At 34.7% G+C, this 23,724-nt stretch overlaps 1 pseudogene; it reads left to right on the forward strand.

The window, feature by feature from the left end:
* Nucleotides 1-23,724, forward strand: part of LOC141403036 (uncharacterized) — a 1,250,555-nt pseudogene that overhangs the window by 420,437 nt on the left and 806,394 nt on the right.

Below are 23,724 nucleotides of genomic sequence, written 5' to 3' on the forward strand. Positions count from 1 at the left end.
TGATATTTGTCATTATAATTAAAATCACAAAAATGAAAAGTTGGGTTTTATTTGCGACTATTGTGATATCTTCGCTGTGATATTTGTCATTATAATTAAAATCACAAAAATGAAAAGTTGGGTTTTATTTGCGACTATTGTGATATCTTCGCTGTTTGATCACCTACGAGAACCTACTTTACATCATTAGAAATGTGATATTTTCTACTTTCATTGGAATACCCCCTATAGAAGCTGAGATATTCTTTGTCTTTTTATCCACATAAGTTTTTTGCCCATTCCGACCCCTAAATATTATCCGACCATCACCAAAATCAATAGGCTTCTTCCCCTCCGGGACCTCCACCTACATCCAAATTGCGACCTGTAGCGTGATTACAAGGTTTAGATGGACGGACAGACGGACACACATAGCCAAATCGACTCAGCTCGTCGAGACATTCATTTTGGTATATATAAGTATGGGTCTACGACCATTATTTCAATGCGTTACAAACTGTTTGGCCAAAACCAACTTTTAATACCCTCCCCACATAGTGGTGTTAAAATAATGGGTTAGTAGGGTATTTTGTAATGAGTATATTTGCTGGGTGATTAACTTGGCACATACGTGACAGAGGTAGGGTATTAAAAGGCAAACATGACACAATGTAAAACAAGTAAGCAAAGGCTATAGTCGGACAGGGCCGACCATACGATACCCTACACCACTACCCCGCGAGTTAGCTTTCAGCAAATCAAAGTTTCTTTTGGACAAATAAGCTGATTGTAAGAAATAAATTTTTGGAGTCTGCAACCTTATCACATTAAGTTTAAATAACAATATAACAAATGTTCCACAAACATCACAGAAGGGACAGGGCGTGCACCACGATTCATATTACAGCAATAGTATGGGGCCAACTGTTTATCGCCGAGTCAGATAGGCATGTCTAAAAACACCACCTGTAGAGAAGTTGTACATGGTTGAAATACTCAGAAAATGTCGGCAACTTTACTGAGGGGTATTTTGCCATCGTTGGACATTTGATGTTTGCTGGCGGGGAATCGAACGCCCGACCTTCAGCGTGCAAGGCAGATGTGCAAACAATTGTACCATGGTGGCACCAATAAGTAATTTTAGAACGGACATTTAGTCTGGACCTAATTTTTTGCATATTTTGACATATTTGCTAAACCATCTGCAAGACTTTGTGTCCTAAATATCCCATCGAATTGGCTGAAAGTTTGTATTAAGTATTCGTTCATCACAATTTTCGAGCTGAAATTTATCGGTATAGGTCCAGGTCTTCATATAGCTCCCATAGAACCGTGCCTCCCGATATCCGGTATTTTGAAGGTTGTGGTCTCAATATCAAACAAATGGCTGACATTTTGTATTCAGTCTTCGTTGGAGGTAAAACAACTTTCCACCTGAAATTTGTCGTTATATGTCCACGCCTTCATATAGCTCCCATAACCAGAACCTACCGATTTTCTGTACATTGAAGGTTATGGTCTCAATATCCCTACGAATTGGCTAACATTTGGTTTTAAGTCTTCATTGGGGGTATTAAACTTCCATCTGAAATTTGTCGGTATAGGCTAGGCGTTCATATAGCTCCCATACAACGAAAGATCCCCAGTTTCGACATTTTGAAGATTGTGGCTCTGGTTACAGATTTCTCTATTTTATTGACTTGTCTGAGGAGAATTTCAAACAGAAAAATGTACACAAAAACATTTTAGAAGATATTATTAAAATATGTGTAGCATACGAAAATATTTGAAATACAGAAATTTTCCATATGCAAAAATAATATTTGCATATGCATAATTTATACATTTCGCATATTTTTGCATATGTAATATATATATATGCAAATTTTACAAAAATAGGTGTTGCATAAAATTCCGCAGTCTACATATCATTGAGCTGATATTAATCGGGGTGCTCTCATTGATGGGATGTTTGTGGAACAATTATATACAGTACATTTTAAGAAATATTCTTAAATTTGAAAATTGGCGTTGTTTAGCAATTTCTGCTGCATCTTTAAATATTGGACAATTGGACAGGTAATATGATAGGGTTCTACGCTATTTGTAAGAACTGAGAATTTGCCTGTCATGATAGAGACAATTTGTAGCATGGGGGGAAGATGTGGTTCTCTTAACAAAACTTATTATATCTTAGGTAGTAGGTCCGTTACCAAACACACATATTATTGCAATTTTCATCAGAGGAAAGATCGGTAGTTAATTTTTGATACATATGCGACTTTGCCGGTATATGGCCTCCAGGGATTCAAATATGGACCAAAAATAAAATGTTTTTATTTAGCATACAAAAGTAATGGTCCATTGCACCCGCTAAATAATATCAGATCATCATCAAAAATTGTAGGCATCTTCTTCGACCTAAACCCCTACCTCGTGCAAAATTTCGTGACTATTGATCTATAATTGCGACCTCTAGTATGCTTTTGATTACATTACAGGCAAAACACTGGATATATTAGGCTGTAACTCTGTTATCTGACCACACAAATCAACGTAATTGGCATTAATTGAATAGGCAAGAGTTGTCCTTCCAAATATTATTTATGTGGGCGGAATGTGTGGTCCAGGAATAAAGATATTACCGGTATATTAAAAATTTTCACAATTTTCACACAAAAGTTGTGGTCCATTTAACCCTCTAAACATCATCCGATCACCATCTCAAATTGCAAGCTTCTTCTTTGTCATATAATCTTACATTATTTAAAATTTCGAGGCGATTGGTCTATAATTGCGACATACAGAGCCGCTACAAAATCGGATAAAAATTTTGTTTTTGGTCCATTTCACCCGCTAAATATTTCTCGATCATCACCAATAAGAATAGGGATCTATTCAGGCCTGAACCCGACCTCCATACAAAATTTCGTGACGATCGGTCCATAATTGCGGCCTGGAGCGTTTTTACAATTTATAATGGACAGACGGACAGACGGACGGACGGACGGACGGACACACATCTCAAAATCGCTTTATTTCGTCGAGATATGAAGATTGGTATACCACATTGGGGGTCTCCGACGAATATTTCGCGGTGTTACATGAATTTTTACCAAAACAAACTTATAATACCCTTTCCACTTTGTGGTGTAGGGTATAATGATAAAATGAATAAAATTTCGTGACTCGAAATTGTTTGAGTTAACAATCAAAAAATATAATATTAAAATATTTTGCATAATAATTCAGTGAGAATTTCTGTCTACATATCCATATATTTTATGATGGGTAATGTGTTAGGAAATTCTTTTGTTTAAACAATTAAATGTCAATATTTGAATTAATTATTCAGTCATATAATAATAACACTTAAAATTAAATGTTTTTTTTTCATTACAGCTTATCGTACAATTAAAGGTGAAAAAGGTGATCGTGGCCCCAAGGGACCACCTGGCGATAGTATACGTGGTCTACCTAGACCACCAGGTCCTGCTGGTCCTAAGGGTGAACCAGGCTCTTTTCCACCTTTTGTCGATTTTGCGGGAAGTCCTGATGCGTAAGTTAAAACATTACATAACATTATTATTCATATTTAGTCTATTAATAAAATATTAACTTAAAAATAGTTAATTTGAAAACATCGATTATGAACATGTAGTCAGATATATATTCTATTAAGCTTTCAATGATTCAATGATTTCTATTTATGGAAAATCTAATTTAGTTGTATTTTTTCATATTCTACTCGGTTTTCGTTCTAAGGCTTAACATGTATTAAGTTCCAAGCAATGTTTATTTTTTGTCGGGTTTAAGTGAACATAATTATAAACGTTGTTTTTTTTTTTTTGCTTTAAAAAATCGCACATATGAATTTAGTAACAATAACAATTCCATAAAGTTGTTAAATTTATAGCATTTTAAAATCCGTAGCAATAAAACAAAAATTCATGAACCAGAGATCTGCAACATGTAATTCCATTTTTGTGCATATTCGCGTATTCGTTGCTTTTATATTCCTTGCTATTGTCATCATTCTATTGCTTGCTTTGTTTCTTCTTTCATTAGAGCAGCATCGCCCAAGAATTTCCATCAATGCATAGACTAATAAAAACATAGACGTCGGAACTCTCTCACCGAGTATGTTCGATTTGAGTGTGGTAACGAAGAAACTCAATATAAAATGCCAAAAAAGTTTTTGATGGGAACTATATCCTCAGATAAAAATATCCAAAAATATATTGCCATTTTCCCCAAAAATCGTCTTCGAATTTTTTTGAGTTTTCGGGTTTGAGTGACTTGACCGCGGAAAAATTTAGTGATCCGTCGTCTGTATATTTATTAGTCTATGGCAGGGGTGCTCAGAACAGTTGGTGCATTAGTAGTGGTAGGAAACTAGAGAGAATACATGTGGTTTGTTTTTACGCTACCATAAGGAGGCGAGCACCAATGATCTATGGGATTGGTGCTCGCTTCCTTAGGGTAGCGTAAAAACAAACCACACGTATTCTCTCTTTATTTCTGATTTGCCATTGCTTTGCAATGGGGAGAGTGTCAAAAAATGCCAAAAAAGTTTTTGATGGGAACTATATCCTCAGATAAAAATATCCAAAAATATATTGCCATTTTCCCCAAAAATCGTCTTCGAATTTTTTTGAGTTTTCGGGTTTGAGTGACTTGACCGCGGAAAAATTTAGTGATCCGTCGTCTGTATATTTATTAGTCTATGGCAGGGGTGCTCAGAACAGTTGGTGCATTAGTAGTGGTAGGAAACTAGAGAGAATACATGTGGTTTGTTTTTACGCTACCATAAGGAGGCGAGCACCAATGATCTATGGGATTGGTGCTCGCTTCCTTAGGGTAGCGTAAAAACAAACCACACGTATTCTCTCTTTATTTCTGATTTGCCATTGCTTTGCAATGGGGAGAGTGTCTTACCACTACTAATACACCAACTATTCTGAGCACCCCTGGTCTTTGATCAATTTTATAGTAGGTGTAAACAGTAAGTGAGAGAGAAGCAAATGCAAAAACAACTCAGTGGGCGCCCTCACTATACTTTTTTGCAAAGAAGCGCGTCTCTGCATTAGAGTATGTCATGTCCTCACTTTATTTTATGAGAGCTCATTGCCTTTCTCTTTTGATCTATGCATTCGGAAAAGCCCGTTTCAGTGCCAAAGGCAGTGAATATTTCTGGTCGGAAATTATTATTACCTTATATAAAAATTAAAATTGTAAAATATTTATTCGGAAATTGGTTTTGTATCAACCGTCCTTATGTTTGCTGTATAATAAAAAATAAACAACCGTATATTGGTAAACACAATATATCCTTTTGTAAACCCCTTGAGGTCATCGGCACAATGTGGCTAAAAGCGTTGGGGAAACTTTAAAAATAATGCGAATAGGAAATTCCAAGAATTGGGGCTCTTATTTCCGATATACGCCCTAGATTAGTCTGCAGAATAAGTTACATCTTATCATAGTGTCATCATTTTATATTATTAAACTTTATTTCATATACAGTCGGACCTCGATTATCCGTGTTGGTCGGGACCGGAGGCATTAGGGATAATCGATTTTCACGGATAAGGGAGGCAATATTTTTATGCAGTTTTAAATATATTTTTTAGAAGGATACATAATACCATCATCAGATTCATCTGAATTGACTTTGTCCTATGGTGTTTGTGATACCATTAATATAAAAATTGTGTAATATGGGAGAATTTCTAGTTTTCTTTTGTTTACCTATTGTTTGCTTAATCAAATTTATTGGAAAGTTTGGTTTTACTCGCGGATAATAAAGCTTATAACGAAAAAAGGAGGAAATGGAAAAGAGACCAAAATTTCTTTTCTATCCCGGATAATGGAGGTTCCCGGATAATCAATTCACGAATAATCGAGGTTCAACTGTGTCATAAAAATTAAACGTGGTTTGTGTGGCGTCTATTTCAATATTTAAATGGAATAAAAGTTATTTTAGTAATTAATAGGAAAAGGTTATTCATTCGTATAACAGGAAATAGTTTTTAAATTTTTTTTTTCATTTCACAGTTTTCTTTTGTAAAAAAAAAATCATTCAAGGTAGTTTGTGCGGAACTTTTTATACCCTATACCACAAAGTGGAAAAGGGTATTATAAGTTTGTTTTGGTAAAAATTCATGTAACACCGCGAAATATTCGTCGGAGACCCCCAATGTGGTATACCAATCTTCATATCTCGACGAGATAAAGCGATTTTGAGATGTGTGTCTGTCCGTCCGTCCGTCCGTCCGTCCGTCTATCCATTATAAATTGTAAACACGCTCCAGGCCGCAATTATGGACCGATCGTCACGAAATTTTGTATGGAGGTCGGGTTCAGATCAGAATAGATCCCTATTCTTATTGGTGATGATCGGGAAATATTAAGCGGGTGAAATGGACCAAAAACAAAATTTTTATCCGATTTTGTAGCGGCTCTGTATGTCGCAATTATAGTCCGATCGCCTCGAAATTTTAAATAATGTAAGATTATATGACAAAGAAGAAGCTTGCAATTTCAGATGGTGATCGGATGATGTTTAGAGGGTTAAATGGACCACAACTTTTGTGTGAAAATTGTGAAAATTTTTAATATACCGGTAATATCTTTATTCCTGGACCACACATTCCGCCCACATAAATAATATTTGGAAGGACAACTCTTGCCCTTTCAATTAATGCCAATTATGTTGATTTATATTGTCAGATAACAGAGTTACAGCCGAATATATCGAGTGTTTTGCTTGTAATGTAATCAAAAGCATACTAGAGGTCGCAATTACAGATCAATAGTCACGAAATTTTGCACGAGGTAGGGGTTTAGGTCGAAGAAGATGCCTACAATTTTTGATGATGATCTGATATTATTTAGCGGGTGCAATGGACCATTACTTTTGTATGCTAAATAAAAACATTTTGTTTTTGGTCCATATTTGAATCCCTGGAGGCCATATACCGGCAAAGTCACCTATGTAAGAAAAATTAACTACCGATCTTTCCTCTGATGAAAATTGCAATAATATGTGTGCTTGGTAATGGACCTACTACCTAAGATATAATGAGTTTTGTGAAGAGAACCACATTTTCCTCCCATGCTACAATTTTTCTCTATCATGACAGACATATTCCCAGTTCTTACAAATTGCGTGGAACCCTATCATATTACCTGTCCAATTGTTCAAAATTTAAAGATGTAGCAGAAATTGCTAAACAACGTCAATTTTCAAATTTAAGAATATTTCTTAAAATGTACTGTATATAATTGTTCCACAAACATCCCAGTAGGGACAAGGAAGCCTTCTCTCATATCAATGAGAGCACCCCGATTAATATCAGCTCAATGATATGTAGACAGCGGAATTTTATGCAACACCTATTTTTGTAAAATTTGCATATTTTTGTCTTCTAAATAAATTCCAATCGAAATATATCACATATGCAAAAATATGCGAAATGTATAAATTATGCATATGCAAATATTATTTTTGCATATGGAAAATTTCTGTATTTCACATATTTTCGTATGCTACATAAATTTCAATAATATCTTCTAAAATGTTTATGTGTACATTTTTCTGTTTGAAATTCACTTCAGACAAGTCAATAAAATAGAGAAATCTGTAATAAGAGCCACAATCTTCAAAATGTCGAAAATGGGGAGCTTTCGTTGTATGGGAGCTATATGAACGCCTAGACCTATACCGAAGGCTTAATACCAAATTTTAGCCAATTCGGAGGGATATTGAGACCATAACCTTCAAAGTACAGAAAATCGGTAGGTTCTGGTTATGGGAGCTATGTATATGAAGACGTGGACATATAACGACAAATTTCATGTGGAAAGTTTTTTTACCTCCAACGAAGACTGAATACAAAATGTCAGCCATTTCAGTTTGATATTGAAGCCACAATCTTCAAAATACCGGGTATCGGGAGGTACGGTTCTATGGGAGCTATATGAAGACCTGGACGTATACCGATAAATTTCAGGTCGAAAATTGTGATGAACGAATACTTAATACAAACTTTCAGCCAATTCGATGGGATATTTAGGGCACAAAGTCTTGCATATAGTTTAGCAAATATGTCAAAATATATTAGGTCCAGACTAAATGTCCGTTCTAAAATTACTTATTGGTGCCTCCATGGTACAATTGTTTGCACACCCGCCTTGCACGCTGAAGGTCGGGCGCTCGATTCCCGGTCAGCAAAAATCAAATTTCCAACGATGGAAAAATACCCCTCAGTAAAGTTGGCGACATTTTCTGAGTATTTCAACCATGTACAACTTTTCTACAGGTGGTGTTTTAAGACATGCCTTTCGGACTCGGCGATAAACAGTAGGCCCCATACTATTTCTGTAATATGAATCGTGGTGCACGCCCCGTCCCTTCTGTGATGTTTGTGGAACAATTATTATATTGTTATTTAAACTTAATGTGATAAGGTTGCAGATTCCAAAAATTACTTCTTACAATGAGCTTATTTGTCCAAAAGAAACTTTGATTTGCTGAAAGCTAACTCGCAGGGTAGTGGTGTAGGGTATCGTATGGTCGGCCCTGTCCGACTATAGCCTTTGCTTACTTGTTTAATAATAAAATTGAATGAATGTTGTTTTAGGCATTAATAGGCAAAAGTTCATTCATTCTCACTACAGGAACTCATTTTTGAGAAAAAATGTCATAAGTCATAACCCTAAGGTACCTACCATAGCATAAAAAGTAAGTTGAATTCATCAATAAGGTGAATCACCATAACTAACAAATATCAAAATTGGTGTTATAAAAATCATAATATCAGTGAAAGTCCATATTCAAATTAGGAAATATTCCTTGCGGCTATTGTCAGTTTGATAGTGAGAGAGGTGAGGCATATGGTAAGCCTTTGCCTCTCCACAACCTCTCTCACCAACAAAATGACAATTGCCGCTAGGAAAATTGCCTAATGTTAATATGAACAAAATAAATGAATACTAGGGTCGTTCAATAAAAGTTTAGAAAAAAATTCTGAAAATAAAGTAAAATTTAGCCTTAATTAAACTAAATTTTCCTCTAGACGTAATTTGACACCTTCCATACTTCACATCTCATTATTAGAATTACATTTATAAAATTAAGATAAAAAAATAATAATTAAAAAATTAAGTTACAGTGCTTTATTTATAAATGCACTAAAAACTTTTCTCTTAGCCTCAAGAAGTACTTGTTTGCCGTTTATTGCCAGTTAATATTGTCACAATTTTTAATTTAAATTTAAGCGTTTTATTTGAGGGATCCATCATGAAGAAGAATATACTTGTTGATGCTAAGAGAAACATTCATTTCTAGTTTTATAGTTTCTAGCATTTATAAATAAAAGACTGTAAATTATTTTTTTAAATTATTTTTTTTATACCCTCCACCATAGTATGGAGGGTATATTAAGTTTGTCATACTGTTTGTAACACATCGAACTAATCATTTGCGACCATATAAAGTATATATATTCTTGATCAGGATAAAATTCTAAGACGATCTAGCCATGTCCGTCTGTCCGTCCGTCTGTCCGTCTGTTGTAATCACTCTAGCGTCCGCAATAATTGAGATAGAGTGCTGAAATTTTGCACGCGAAGGTCTTTTTTCCATAGGCAGGTCAAGTTCGAAGATGGGCTATATCGGTCCACTCTTTTGTATAGCCCCCATATAACGGTACCTCCCGATTTTCGGTATTTTGAGAATTTTAGCCACAATTTGTAACCGAACTATCTGCACTTTGACATTTGAGGTTCTCAGTGGTCATGAAACATCTCCACCAAACATCGTCAACACAGGTCAATATTTTGGTATAGCCCCCATATAACGGTACCTCCCGATTTTCGGTATTTTGAGCATTTTAGTTACAATTTTTAACCGAACTAGCTGTAATTTGCATTTGAGGTTCTCAGTGGTCATGAAACATCCCCACCGAACATCGTCAACATAGGTCCATGTTTTGGTATAGCCCCCATATAACGGTACCTCCCAATTTTCGGTATTTTGAGAATTTTAGCTACAGTTTTTAACCGAACTAGCTGTAATGCAAATTTTAGCTACAATTTTGTCTATTCAAAAATAATCGTCAATAAAGGTCCATGTTTTGGTATATCCCCCCATATAACTGTACCTCCCGATTTTCGGGAATTTTCAGTGGTAACGAAATTTCGTCAGTAAAATTCGTCAACATGGCTCCATTTTTGAGGGTCTACATTGTTTTGATGAAACTACCCTTAATTTGACTCTTGAAGTTCCCTGCAGCTATAAAACTTTTCCGCCAAAAAATTTAAATATAGGTTGACTCATTGATATAGCCCCTTAGGTGGTACCTTTCACCTACCTTTCTTGGGGAAAAAAGGCCTTGGTGAGTATATTATGAACCCCGAAGGACAGATCCGCCGTGAGTCGAACTTCCGCGTTATGGTGATGAAATTTTTGTTAGAGACCCTGTGGGCCATCAGGAATTAGCTTTATATCTTTGTTCACTGTTGCTTAAGTGCTCTACAAAAACAACAAACAATGATATAATGCTAATTCATGCTGGCTTACAGGGTCTCTTGCAAAAACTTCATAACGCCATAACGCGGAAGTTCGACTCACGACGCATCTGTCCTTCGGGGTTTGTAATATACACACACCAAGGGCTTTCATCTCCAAAAGGAATTATCTCTGCCCCATCATTTGTGTTCACAGTGTAATTTAAGCAATAGTGGGAGGCAGTAGGATTCTATCCATTGTCGAAAAGTTGTTACACCTAAAATTGTGAAAGGACCCTAATTATTCCATTTTAATGAAGACTATTTTATGGTGGAGGGTATAAAAAGTTCGGCCCGGCCGAACTTAAGGACTTTTTACTTGTTTTATTTAAATTTTTTAGTAAATAGGGTTTTACACTACAGAATACACACAACAAATTACAACTAAATTAGGCCGAAAATGTAGTTAAAAACATCAAAATACCTGAAATCGAACGGTACTATTATATGGATGCTATACCAAAATATTGGCTAATGTCAACAATTTTTTTGGTGATGTCCTGAACTATTGGGAACTACAAAGGCAAAATTTTAGTTTGATTGGTCAACAGCAATTGCGTTAAAAATAGCAAGTTAAATAAAACACAGTAAAGCTATCGAATTGTCAATCACACCTTGTTTATTGCAACAGAGCCCAAAAAATATATATATATACATATTTACATATATGCCCGAATAAACAAAATCCAATGTGAAAGAAATTCTATGTCCGAATTTCAATGGGGATACAATCAATTTTTAACCACATTCACAATAAAATAATAATAACGTTACTACATTTACAATGAATTTCCAATTCAAATAAGAATTTATTTTCTATTTGAATGCATTTTCAGAAATGTTGCATACATCATTAGAGCAGATGTATGCAAGTGTCAGGAGTTTTGTGTCTGAATTCATATTCATTTTTTGGGGAATTCCACATCAATGATTTTAAAATCTATTAAAATCTTCAATATGCAAAATTGAATTAGTAAAATAAATAAGAATCAAACAAAATGATGAAAAAATGAGCAATGCTGTAAATGAAATTGTACATCAATAGCGATTAAAAATTATTATGTATTTGGAAGTTAGCATGACAATCAACAAAACGATATTACATATGTAGTTATTTGAGCGTGAAAGAAACGAAATACTATTGAACAACTACATATTTGTAAGAAAATGTCTACATCATATTATTTTTTATTTATACCCTACATCACCATGTGGAAAGGGTATTATAAGTTTGTTTTGGTAAAAGTCCATGTAACACCGCGAAATACTCGTCGGAGACCCCCAATGTGGTATACAAATCTTCATATCTCAGCGAGATAAAGCGATTTTGAGATGTGTGTACGTCTGTCCATTATAAATTGTAATCAAACTCCAGGCCGCAATTATGGACCGATCGTCAGGAAATTTGGTATGGAGGTCGGTTTCACATCAGAATAGATCGCTATTTTAATTGGTAATTATCGTGAAATATTTATCGGGTGAAATGGACCAAAAACATAATTTTTATCCGATTTTGTAGCTGCTCTGTAGGTTACAATAATAATCCGATCGCCGCAAAAATTCTAACAAGATAACAGTATAAACAGTATATGACAGAGAAGATAATTGCAATTTGAGATGGTGATCGGATGATGTTTAGAGGGTCAAATGGATGACAGTCAGATCACTTTCACCCATGAATGAATAGCATCTTTGGCATCGAACATTTTGCTGGGCAATTTTGTGTCCAAACAACGTTATTTAAATTGAAATCACCAAAAATGCATAAGAAGTTATTATTATTATATTATTTATATGATGAGAGTAAATATCATAATTTCTATTTGGAGGAATATAGGAAACTTCAATGCATAATTTAAAACTGTTATTATTTTCAATTACAACAAAGAGTTCATCTAAAGCATTATCAATTAAAATACAGTTTGATGAATTAGATTTCAAAAATTTATAACGGCTATCAGTACACCTCCTCCACGATGTATACCAGTTGCTTGCACAGATCTATCTTTACGAAATACATCAAAAGTATTTAAATTGAAAAATGCTCCATTATGAAAATCCGAATTTAATTTGATTTAGTTTCAACAATTAGAAACACGTCATAATCCGACTGTTCAGAAAAATTAAGCAATGCCTTAAATTTTGAGCGCATACCTGAAACATTTTGATAATAGATTTTCAGATTCGATGCACTTATGACATTGGTTAAATATGTAAACATGAAATCCGAAATGCGAGAAAAAACTTTCGGTGTGAACTGTGTTTGAAATACGTGTTGTAAATGATATGATGCAAAACACCGCTTAAACAACATGAAGTAAACATTTTAGTGTTTCAGAATGTTGCGATGGATCTGATCCGAACTGGATCTGACAGGACAAAACTCTACTAGATTTTTTGTAGTCTAAATCATAGCCGACCAAGAAGAGCGATCGCTTAAATTGTTTATGTGTGGGTAAAATTACATTGACAGAACAGAACAGGGTGATGATTTTCATATTGAGTATAAAATGAAAAACATAGGAAAAAAGTAGTCACGGCGTGTTAGCGTTCAGAGCCAAACATAGTGGTGGGTGTGTGGGTTCGAATCGTCGGCTTTCCTTTTTCATTTGCATTATAGATCATAAAAAAGCTAGCCATATCTAATCAAATGTCCCGCAAAACCTTTATCCTTTCCAGTTAGAACCGTCGCACCGTCCGTGCAAATAGAAGACAATTTTGAAGTGGGTATTATGGATAAAACTTCCGTTTCGAATGCATCAAAAATGGCTTTTCCAGTTACATTTCCATAAAATGATATCAACTTTAAAATTTCTTCAAATGCATTGAACAAATTGTCTACGGTTCTAATATAAATTAGCATTTGACTTGTGTCCCTTATATCAGTGCTTTTATCAAAGCAAACAGATACATATACCGCATTTCGAATCCTCTCCTTTGTTTCATGTTCTATGAATTTCCCTATTGACTCGGTGCGGCGGACTACTGTGGACCGAGATAAAGGCACCTCTTTGAAAATGTCTTCCATTTTTCTACCAGTATCTCCAAAAAAAGGTAATACTGACATAAAAACTTCTTTAAAAAACCCCCATCTTCAAAAGGTCTACATTTCTTGGCCAATTCCAAAACAATCTTATATGAGGCCTTGATTGTGGCATTATCATAATTGCCCTTGTCTTTTATAATATTAAGACACCTATTATTTTTATACCCTCCACCGTAGTATGGAGGGTATATTAAGTTTGTTTTTCCGTTTGTAACGCATTGAAATACTCATTTGCGACCCTATAAAGTATATATATTCTTGATCAGGGTAAAATTCTAAGTCGATCTGAGCACGTCCGTCCGTCCGTCCGTCTGTGGTAATCACTCTAGCATCCACAAAAATAGTGATAGGACGCTGAAATTTTGGGAAAAGGCTTCTTTTGTTTGCAGGCAGGTCAAGTTCGATGATGGGCTATATCGGTCCACGTTTTGGTATAGCCCCCATATAACGGTACCCCCGATTTGCGGTATTTTGATGTTATTAGCTACATTTTTAGACCGATTTAGCTATAATTTGAAATTTAGGGTTCTTAAGTATCAATAAACTTATATAACAAAAGTTGTGGACAAAGGTCCACGTTTTGATATAGCCCCCATATAACGGTACCCCCCGATATACGGTATTTTGACGTTTTTAGCTACATTATCAGACCGATGTAGCTATAATTTGACATTTAGGGTTCTTAAATGTTAGTAAACTTATAAATAAGAAGTTGTGGACATAGCTCCACGTTTTGGTATAGCCCCCATATAACGGTACCCCCCGATTTGCGGTATTTTGACGTTTTTAGCTACATTTTCAGACCGATGTAGCTATAATTTGACATTTGGGGTTCTTAAAAGTCAAAAAACTTATATAACAAAAGTTGTGGACATAGGTCCACGTTTTGGTATAGCCCCATATAAAGGTACCCCCCGATTTACGGTATTTTGACGGGTTTAGCTACATTTTCAGACCGATTTAGCTATAATTTGACATTTAGGGTTTTTAAAAGTCAATAAACTTATATAACAAAAGTTGTGGACATAGGTCCACGTATTGGTATAGCCCCCATATAACGGTACCCCCCGATTTACGGTATATTGAAGGGTTTAGCTACATTTTCAGACCGATTTAGCTATAATTTGACATTTGAAGTTCTTAAATGTCAATAAACTTATGTGACAAAACTTGTGGACATAGGTCCACGTTTTGGTATAGCCCCCATATAACGGTACCTCCCGATTTACGGTATTTTGACGTTTTTAGCTACATTTTCAGACCGATATAGCTATAATTTGACATTTAGGGTTCTTAAGTGTAACTAAACTTATATAACAAAGTTTTGTCCAAGTTTTGGTATAGCCCCCATATAACGGTACCCCCGATTTACGGTATTTTGACGTTTTTATCTACATTTTCAGACCGATTTAGCTATCAATTGACATTTAGGGTTCTTAAATGTCAATAAACTTATATAACTAGTGGACATAGGTCCATGTTTTGGAATAGCCCCCATATAACGTTACCGCCCGATTTCAGGTATTTTGAGAATTTTACCGAATTATCTGTAATTTGAACATTGGCATTTGAAATTCTTAGTGGTCACCACACCTCTCCACCAAAAATTGTCAAGAAAGCCCCCATATAACGGTACCTCCCGATTTTCAGTAATTTGATGATTTTAGCTACAATATTAAACCGAACAAGCAGTAATTTGACATTTGAAGTTCTTAGTGGTCACAACACCTCTCCATCAAAAATTGTCAACATAGGCCCATGTTCGGATATAGCTCCCATGTAACGGTACCTCCCAATTTTCAGTAATTTGGCAATTTTAGCTACAATTTTTAACAGAACTAACTGTAATTTGACATTTGAAGGTGGTAGTGGTCACCACACATCTGCATCAACAATTTTCAACATAGCCCCAATATAACGATACTTCCCTATTTTCGGTACTTTGAGGATTTTACTTAAAATGTTTAACCGAACGTAGGTCCATGTTTTTGTATAGCCCTAAACAAACCTCCCGATTTTCCGTACCTTAGCTTTATTTTTTGGACGAACTTTCTGTAATTTGAAATTTAAAAGTCAACAAAAATTCTGCAACAAAAATTGTTCATTTAAGTTCATATTTTCGTATAGCCCAGATACCTCCGAACTAGCTGTTAATGGTATTTGAAGTTCCCACGTTATGTACCGATTTTCAATATTTTGAGGATTCTAGCTAAATTTTTTAACCGAATTAGGAGTTATTTGACATTAAAGGCTCCCATCAAAAACTGTCAACATAGGCCGATGTTTTATTATAACCCCTATATAACAGTACCTCCCAATTTCTAGCCCACCAAAAATTGTCAACAGTTAGATATAGGCACCATAAAAAAGGGCCTCCCGAATGAAGCATTTTATGTACATTATCTGACATTTTAACGTACTCACTTAAATTTGGGGACAGGAATGAACATTTTATGGTGGAGGGTATTTTACTTGTTATTTGTTAAATTATCTTTAAGCTGGCATATTATTTTTTTTCGCACATTTCCCGTCATTAAATGATATTTTGTATGCGTATTATAATGACGCCTGAGGTAAGATGGATATACATTTTTTATTGTTGCATTGCAGACGAGGCATTCTGCGTCATTAAAAATATTAGTACAAAACGAAAAATCATTTTTAAATTCTTCCCTCCACATATTTGCTGTACAACTGCAAAATCTTTTCAGTGTACCCCAAAAAAAAAAAAAAAACAAATAAAGCGGCATCAACCTGCTTGCATGACATTCAGTACAAGACTGAAGTAAAAAAATCAAAACATTTGCTCAATATAAATGCTGAAACTTATCATTTTATTTAAAACATATAATTTGCTGTGTTACATACATACATAAACTCAATTGTATATACATAGGTATGCACATGTATGAGTATAAAAAAATATTAAACTTCATCAGAATCAATTAGCGTTTTCGTTTTTAAAATTCATATATTTATATACACCTGTACGAGTATCTGCGACTAATTGTCACACACATTTATGTACCTACATATCCCAGCAAAATTATATGAAAGTGATTCCAAGCAATACATTCATTTCACTGGATCTTTTGAAATGGTTCAAATGATGTTGACCGATTTGCTTTCTTCTACATTTAAAGAAATTCCATAAATGATAAATATAACTTTCGATTTCACAAATGATAAATAATATTCGTGAAACCTCAGCCTTTATGCTTATGAGGGTATACACACTCTGATGCCATAAAAATGTGCCTCTTTAATATAGTGGTATTAGACCCCAAATATGTTTTGACGAAATTTGTTTCAGCAAGTTTCGAATCGATTTAACCATATTCTTTCGGCTGGCTGAGGCACAAGATAACTATCAAAATTGAAATGAAAAGTCTCAGTCAAATAACCCAACCCAAATGACTGAATTTTTTTGTTTAGTTTTCGTTATGGATATAAAACATCCCCACATAGTAAAGTATTCGGTATTTTTATCTTTTAGATACATTATTTAACAGAAAATTCTAGAATTCGCTATAAAGTCTCCATTGCGGAGTCCAAAATATTCCTGCAGAGAAGTGTCGGTATAGGTCCATGTTTTGATATTGTTCCCATAGAACGGTATCTCCTGACTTTAAAAATGTTAAAACTTTGTGTTTAGTCTTCATTGGAGATATACAATATTCCCACAGAGAAAGGTCGGTACAGGTCCACGTTAAAATATAGCTCCCACAGCAAAGTACCTCCCGACGTTCGGTATTTTGAAGCTTTTATCCACAGAGAATGGTCGTTATAGGTCCACGTTTTTATACTACCGCCAATATAACGGCACTACCCGATTTTTCGGAATGTCAAAAGTTTAGTTTGGTATTTCTGCAGAGAAATGTTGGTATGTGTCCACGTTTTGATATAGCATCCATAATACGGTACCGCCAAATTTTCGGTACTTTGAAGGTTTTAGTCTCGTTATCCCACATAAATAGCTGAAATTTAGTAGTCTCCCTAGGGGGTATAAACCATTCGTGATGATAATTATCGAAGTAGGTCCACTTAGCTACCAAGGAGTGGTATCTCCAGATTTTGGGAATATTGAAGGTTTTAGTCATATTTTCCAACTGTAATTTCAAAAATGTTGTATTTAGTCATCTTTGGTTGCATTTAACATTCCGCACATAATATTTTCTTTTTTCCGTGGCTGGTCAAGTTCGAAGATGGGTTATATCTGATATAGCTTCCACACTGAAAGAAAAAGCTACGTAATATGAATGAAATCTTACGTTGTATCAATGAAATTTGTCATTGATTTTGAGCCAACGTAGTGCTTCATTGAATAAATAAAAAAGGTTCATTGAGTTTCATTGAAGTAAAATTAACGAAATTGTCCATTAATGCAATAAAACTCCTTCATTTGTGCAATGAAACTTTTCCGTTAATGCAATGAAACTTTTACATTAATAAATGAAACTCCTTTTTTGATGCAATGAACGTTTTTCATTAATGCAATGAAACTCCTTCATTAATGCAACGAAATATTTTCATTGTTGTAATGACTCGTTTTCATTTATGCAAAGAAGTTCAAAATCAATGACAAATTTCATTGATACAACGTAGGATACTCACGTACTGAACAAAAATGAAGTCAATGCTAAATATGTTTATTTCATTTTATTGCAATTAGTTTTGACCATTAATACAACAAGTCATATTTAATACCCAGGTATTAAGCACATTAATGATAGTATTGGGCGTTGTCATCTGTAAGTTAAATTGAAACAGTAAACAAATTGCTAACAAATTGACTGGTTTTCTAAACAATAACTTACCTCCAACTTTTACCGCTGAGTCATCCCCTGTGTATGTCCACGATGTAAGGATACAGCATTTTTTCTTAAGGGAGTAGTGCTTCATTGCCCACGGACAGTCTCCGTAATTCCACTGATCATTGGATTTTCTATTTTTTTTCTCCATTGCAACTATAAATGAAAATTAAAAAAAGTAAATAAACGAACACATAAAAACTACAAAAAAATAATTTAACCAATATTTGAATTTTCCTTTTGAATGTTGTCATCTGTAAGCAAAATTGAAAACCGTAAAACCATTTTTAGTAATTTATCTGGTTTTCTTTCTAAACATTAACTTACCATTAACTTTCGTCGTTGGACAGAAAACTATACAACAATACAACATTTTCTTTTTCTAAGTGAGAGATGCTGAGTTGGCCAATGGTAACAGTTTCTCCGTAATTCCACTCACCTTTAGATTTTCTATTGAATGCTTCCATTACGAGAAATATATAAATGAAAATTCACTTAAAAGAACAAGGAGGATTTTAGCTTCAATTTTAGCCCGAACTAGCTACAAGTTGACATTTGAGGTTCTTCTCCACCAAAAATGTCCAATTTCCATGGTTTGGTATAACCCCATACTACTCTCGAATTGCGGTATTTTGATCATTTTAGCTACATTTTTGACCAAACGAGCTGTAATTTGACATTTGAGAATCTAGTCACAACAATTTTTCACCAAAAATGTTCAATATACATAGGTCCATGTTTTGGTATAGAACCCATATATTTAGATATTTTTAGCTACATTTGATTACCGTACTATCTGAAAATTTACATTTTTGATTCTAAGTGGTCACAAAACTTTTCCATGCTTTGGTATAGCCTCCGTATAACAGTATCTGAGATTTTCGGTATTTTGAGGCTTTAAGTACATTTTTAGAATTAACTAATCGTAATTTGAGATATAAAGTTCCCTGCATTACCACCACACCAACAATTGTCTACATAGGTCCATGTTTTGATTTGGGCTCATACAACTGAACCTACCGATTTTAGGTATCGAACATTTTGCTGGGATATTACATAGAAAACATGCTACTTTCATATGCAAGTGCCCTATGGCCAATTGCATTTTGTGTCAGTGTAATTGTTAAGCTGGAAAGTGTTAGTAATTTATGGAGCTTACAGGTGTATTAAACGTATTTGGACACATGACAGGCATGTTTAGTTGACTGTTTATATGTTCGTCTGTCCTTGATGTCCTTCTGAATGTGTACGCTATGCGTTTAGACTGGCATATGTCCGGAAACAAATAACTTATTTCCCCTCCGGTAACAATGTTTAAGAACTAAGGGGTTTTTACTATAAGGTTTATTTTTATTTAGTTGTTTTTTTTTTTTTTTTTTTTTTTTGTTAACTACACCTCGACGGATGTGATCACATATGTACATTGGGGCTATAACCAAAAAATACCACATAGTGCGGAATATTGTCTTGATAATGAAAACGCCTGCTTTAGTTTGATTCTGTGTAAAAAATTTTTTGCATCGATAACGATTTCTAAAGGCCTTTGGATAATTTTTTCTTTGTAAATATTTTTTATTCCCTCCACCATATTATGGAGGGTATAATTAAATTTGTCATTCCGTTTGTAACACATAGAAATATTCATCGGAGACCCTATAAAGTATATATATTCTTGATAAGTGTAAAATTCTGAGTCGATATAACCAAGTCGTCTATCCATCCGTCCGTCCGTCTGTTGAAATCAAGATACAGCTCGCAATTTTTAAGATAGAGCTTAGTAATATGGTACAGAAGTTTCTATTACTCCTAGGATGTTTGGTATTGCAAATGGGCTATATGAGTCCACGTCTTTATATATCCCCATAGAACGGTACCACCCGTATTTCGGTATTTTGAAGATTTTAGCCTCATTATTACTCCGAAATGGTTGAAATTTGGTACTTAGTCTTCGTTATGGGTAAAAAACTTTCTCCCAGAAATTATATAGCACCCATAGAACGGTAGCTCCCGATTTTCGGTATTTTGAAGGTTGTGGCCTCAATATTTCTCAGAAATGGCTCAAATTTGGTATATAGCATTTCCAAATTGAATGAAACCTTTTCCAAATTAAATGAAACCTTTTCCAAATTAAATGAAACCTTTTCCAAATCAAATGAAACCTTTTCCAAATCAAATGAAACTTTTTCCAAATTGAATGAAACCTTTATTTTTATTAAAAGAAAAAAAGCCAGAATATTTTGAAAAGAGAAAGAAATAAAAAATTATATGGGTTTTCACCGATTTTTTACTTAAATTCTAATCTTAAGTAATGACATAAAAGTGTACCTCCCTGCATGTTTTGCTTCCTTGAACTTAAACATTTCATAATTTTTAAAGTTATAGCGAAATAATCCTAAAGAGAAAATTTAGTTTTAAACAAGTAAAAAAGCATTAAGTTCGGCCGGGCCGAACTTTTCATACCCTCCACCATAAAATATTCATTCCTGTCCCCAACTTTAAGTGAGTACGTTAAAATGTCAGATAATGTACATAAAATGCTTTATTCGGGAGGCCCTTTTTTATGGTGCCTATATCTAACTGTTGACAATTTTTGGTGGGCTAGAAATTGGGAGGTACTGTTATATAGGGGTTATAATAAAACATGGGCCTATGTTGACAGTTTTTGATGGGAGCCTTTAATGTCAAATAACTCCTAATTCGGTTAAAAAATTTAGCTAAAATCCTCAAAATATCGAAAATCGGTACATAACGTGGGAACTTCAAATGTCATTAACAGCTAGTTCGGAGGTATCTGGGCTATACGAAAATATGAACTTAAATGAACAATTTTTGTTGCAGAATTTTTGTTGACTTTTAAATTTCAAATTACAGAAAGTTCGTCCAAAAAATAAAGCTAAGGTACGGAAAATCGGGAGGTTTGTTTTGGGGCTATACAAAAACATGGACCTACGTTCGGTTAAACATTTTAAGTAAAATCCTCAAAGTACCGAAAATAGGGAAGTATCGTTATATTGGGGCTATGTTGAAAATTGTTGATGCAGATGTGTGGTGACCACTACAACCTTCAAATGTCAAATTACAGTTAGTTCTGTTAAAAATTGTAGCTAAAATTGCCAAATTACTGAAAATTGGGAGGTACCGTTACATGGGAGCTATATCCGAACATGGACCTATGTTGACAATTTTTGATGGAGAGGTGTTGTGACCACTATGAACTTCAAATGTCAAATTACTGCTTGTTCGGTTTAATATTGTAGCTAAAATCAAATTACTGAAAATCGGCAGGTACCGTTATATGGGGGCTATCTTGACAATTTTTGGTGGAGAGGTGTGGTGACCACTACGAATTTCAAATGTCAAATGTTCAAATTACAGATAATTCGGTTAAAACTTGTTGGTAAAATTCTCAAAATACCTGAAATCGGGCGGTAACCTTATATGGGGGCTATTCCAAAACATGGACCTATGTCCACTAGTTATATAAGTTTACTGACATTTAAGAACCCTAAATGTCAATTAAAAGCTAAATCGGTCTGAAAATGTAGAAAAAAACGTCAAAATGCCGTAAATCGGGGGTACCGTTATATGGGGGCTATACCAAAACTTGGACCTAGGTCCACAACTTTTGTTATATAAGTTTAGTTACACTTAAGAACCCTAAATGTCAAATTATAGCTATATCGGTCTGAAAATGTAGCTACGAACGTCAAAATACCGTAAATCGGGGGGTACCGTTATATGGGGGCTATACCAAAACGTGGACCTATGTCCACAACTTTTGTTATATAAGTTTATTGACTTTTAAGAACCCTAAATGTCAAACTATAGCTACATCGGTCTGAAAATGTAGCTAAAAACGTCAAAATACCGTAAATCGGGGGGTACCGTTATATGGGGGCTATACCAAAACGTGGACCTATGTCCACAACTTTTGTTATATAAGTTTATTGATACTTAAGAACCCTAAATTTCAAATTATAGCTAAATCGGTCTAAAAATGTAGCTAAAAACGTCAAAATACCGCAAATCGGGGGGTACCGTTATATGGGGGCTATACCAAAACGTGGACCTATGTCCACAAGTTTTGTTATATATGTTTGTTGACATTTAAGATCCCTAAATGTCAAATTATAGCCAATTCGGTCTGAAAATGTAGCTAAAAACGTCAAAATACCGTAAATCGGGGGGTACCGTTATATGGGGGCTATACCAAAACGTGGACCGATATAGCCCATCATCGAACTTGACCTGTCTGCAAACAAAAGACGCATTTTCCCAAAATTTCAGCGTCCTATCTCTATTTTTGTGGATGCTAGAGTGATTACCACAGACGGACGGACGGACGGACGGACGGACGGACGGACGTGCTCAGATCGACTTAGAATTTTACCCTGATCAAGAATATATATACTTTATAGGGTCGCAAATGAGTATTTCAATGCGTTACAAACGGAAAAACAAACTTAATATACCCTCCATACTATGGTGGAGGGTATAAAAATTCCTAATAACACTGTGAACAAAATGAAGGCGAAAATCTGGGGCAGAGATAATTCCATTAGGGAATGAAAGGCCTTTTTGAGTATATTAAGAATCCCGAAGGACAGATCAGCCGTAAGTCAAAGTTCCGAGTTATGGCCTGATTAAGTTTCTGCTGAAGACCATGTAAGGTATCTGAAATTAACGTTATATCTTTGTTAATTGTTGTTTTAGGGTTTTCATCAAAAAATTAATCACGCCATAACTCGGAAGTTTGACTCACGGCGGATCTGTCCTTTAGGATTCTTAATATACTCACCAAGGGCTTTCATCCCCAATAAGAATTATCTCTGCATCAAGATTTCGGTTCACATTGTAATAACAGGGGCTAATTGTAGTACCTAATGAAGTGGTTCACGATTTGCTGCTTGGGGAATGGACATGGTCCTTACATAATTGGAGCAGTCGTGTTGATTGAGCTGTTCGATACTGTGCCCAATCACGTCAACGGTATTACGATCTATTGTCCGATCGCGTAGTACCACTTTGGCACACAATTTTATTCTTGAAAGTTTTTTTAGGATAATTTGTATGCAATAGCTTAATAAGTAAACGAATACACATAATGATAGAATTAAACCGGTGTAATTTGAAATTTTGAGTGCCATATTCAGCAATGTTGAACCCAAAAGTAAAGGTATTTTCAAAAATACGCGATCAGACAATGGATCGTATTATCGTTGACGTGATTGAGCATAGTAACCAACAGGTCAATAAACAGGACTGCTCCAATTATGTAATGAGTATGTATGTCCATTGAAAATTCCACAAGCAGAA

The sequence above is a fragment of the Musca autumnalis genome, unplaced genomic scaffold (genome assembly GCF_047663935.1).
Source record: "Musca autumnalis isolate F117 unplaced genomic scaffold, ASM4766393v1 scaffold_4, whole genome shotgun sequence".
NCBI classification, from domain to species: domain Eukaryota; kingdom Metazoa; phylum Arthropoda; class Insecta; order Diptera; family Muscidae; genus Musca; species Musca autumnalis.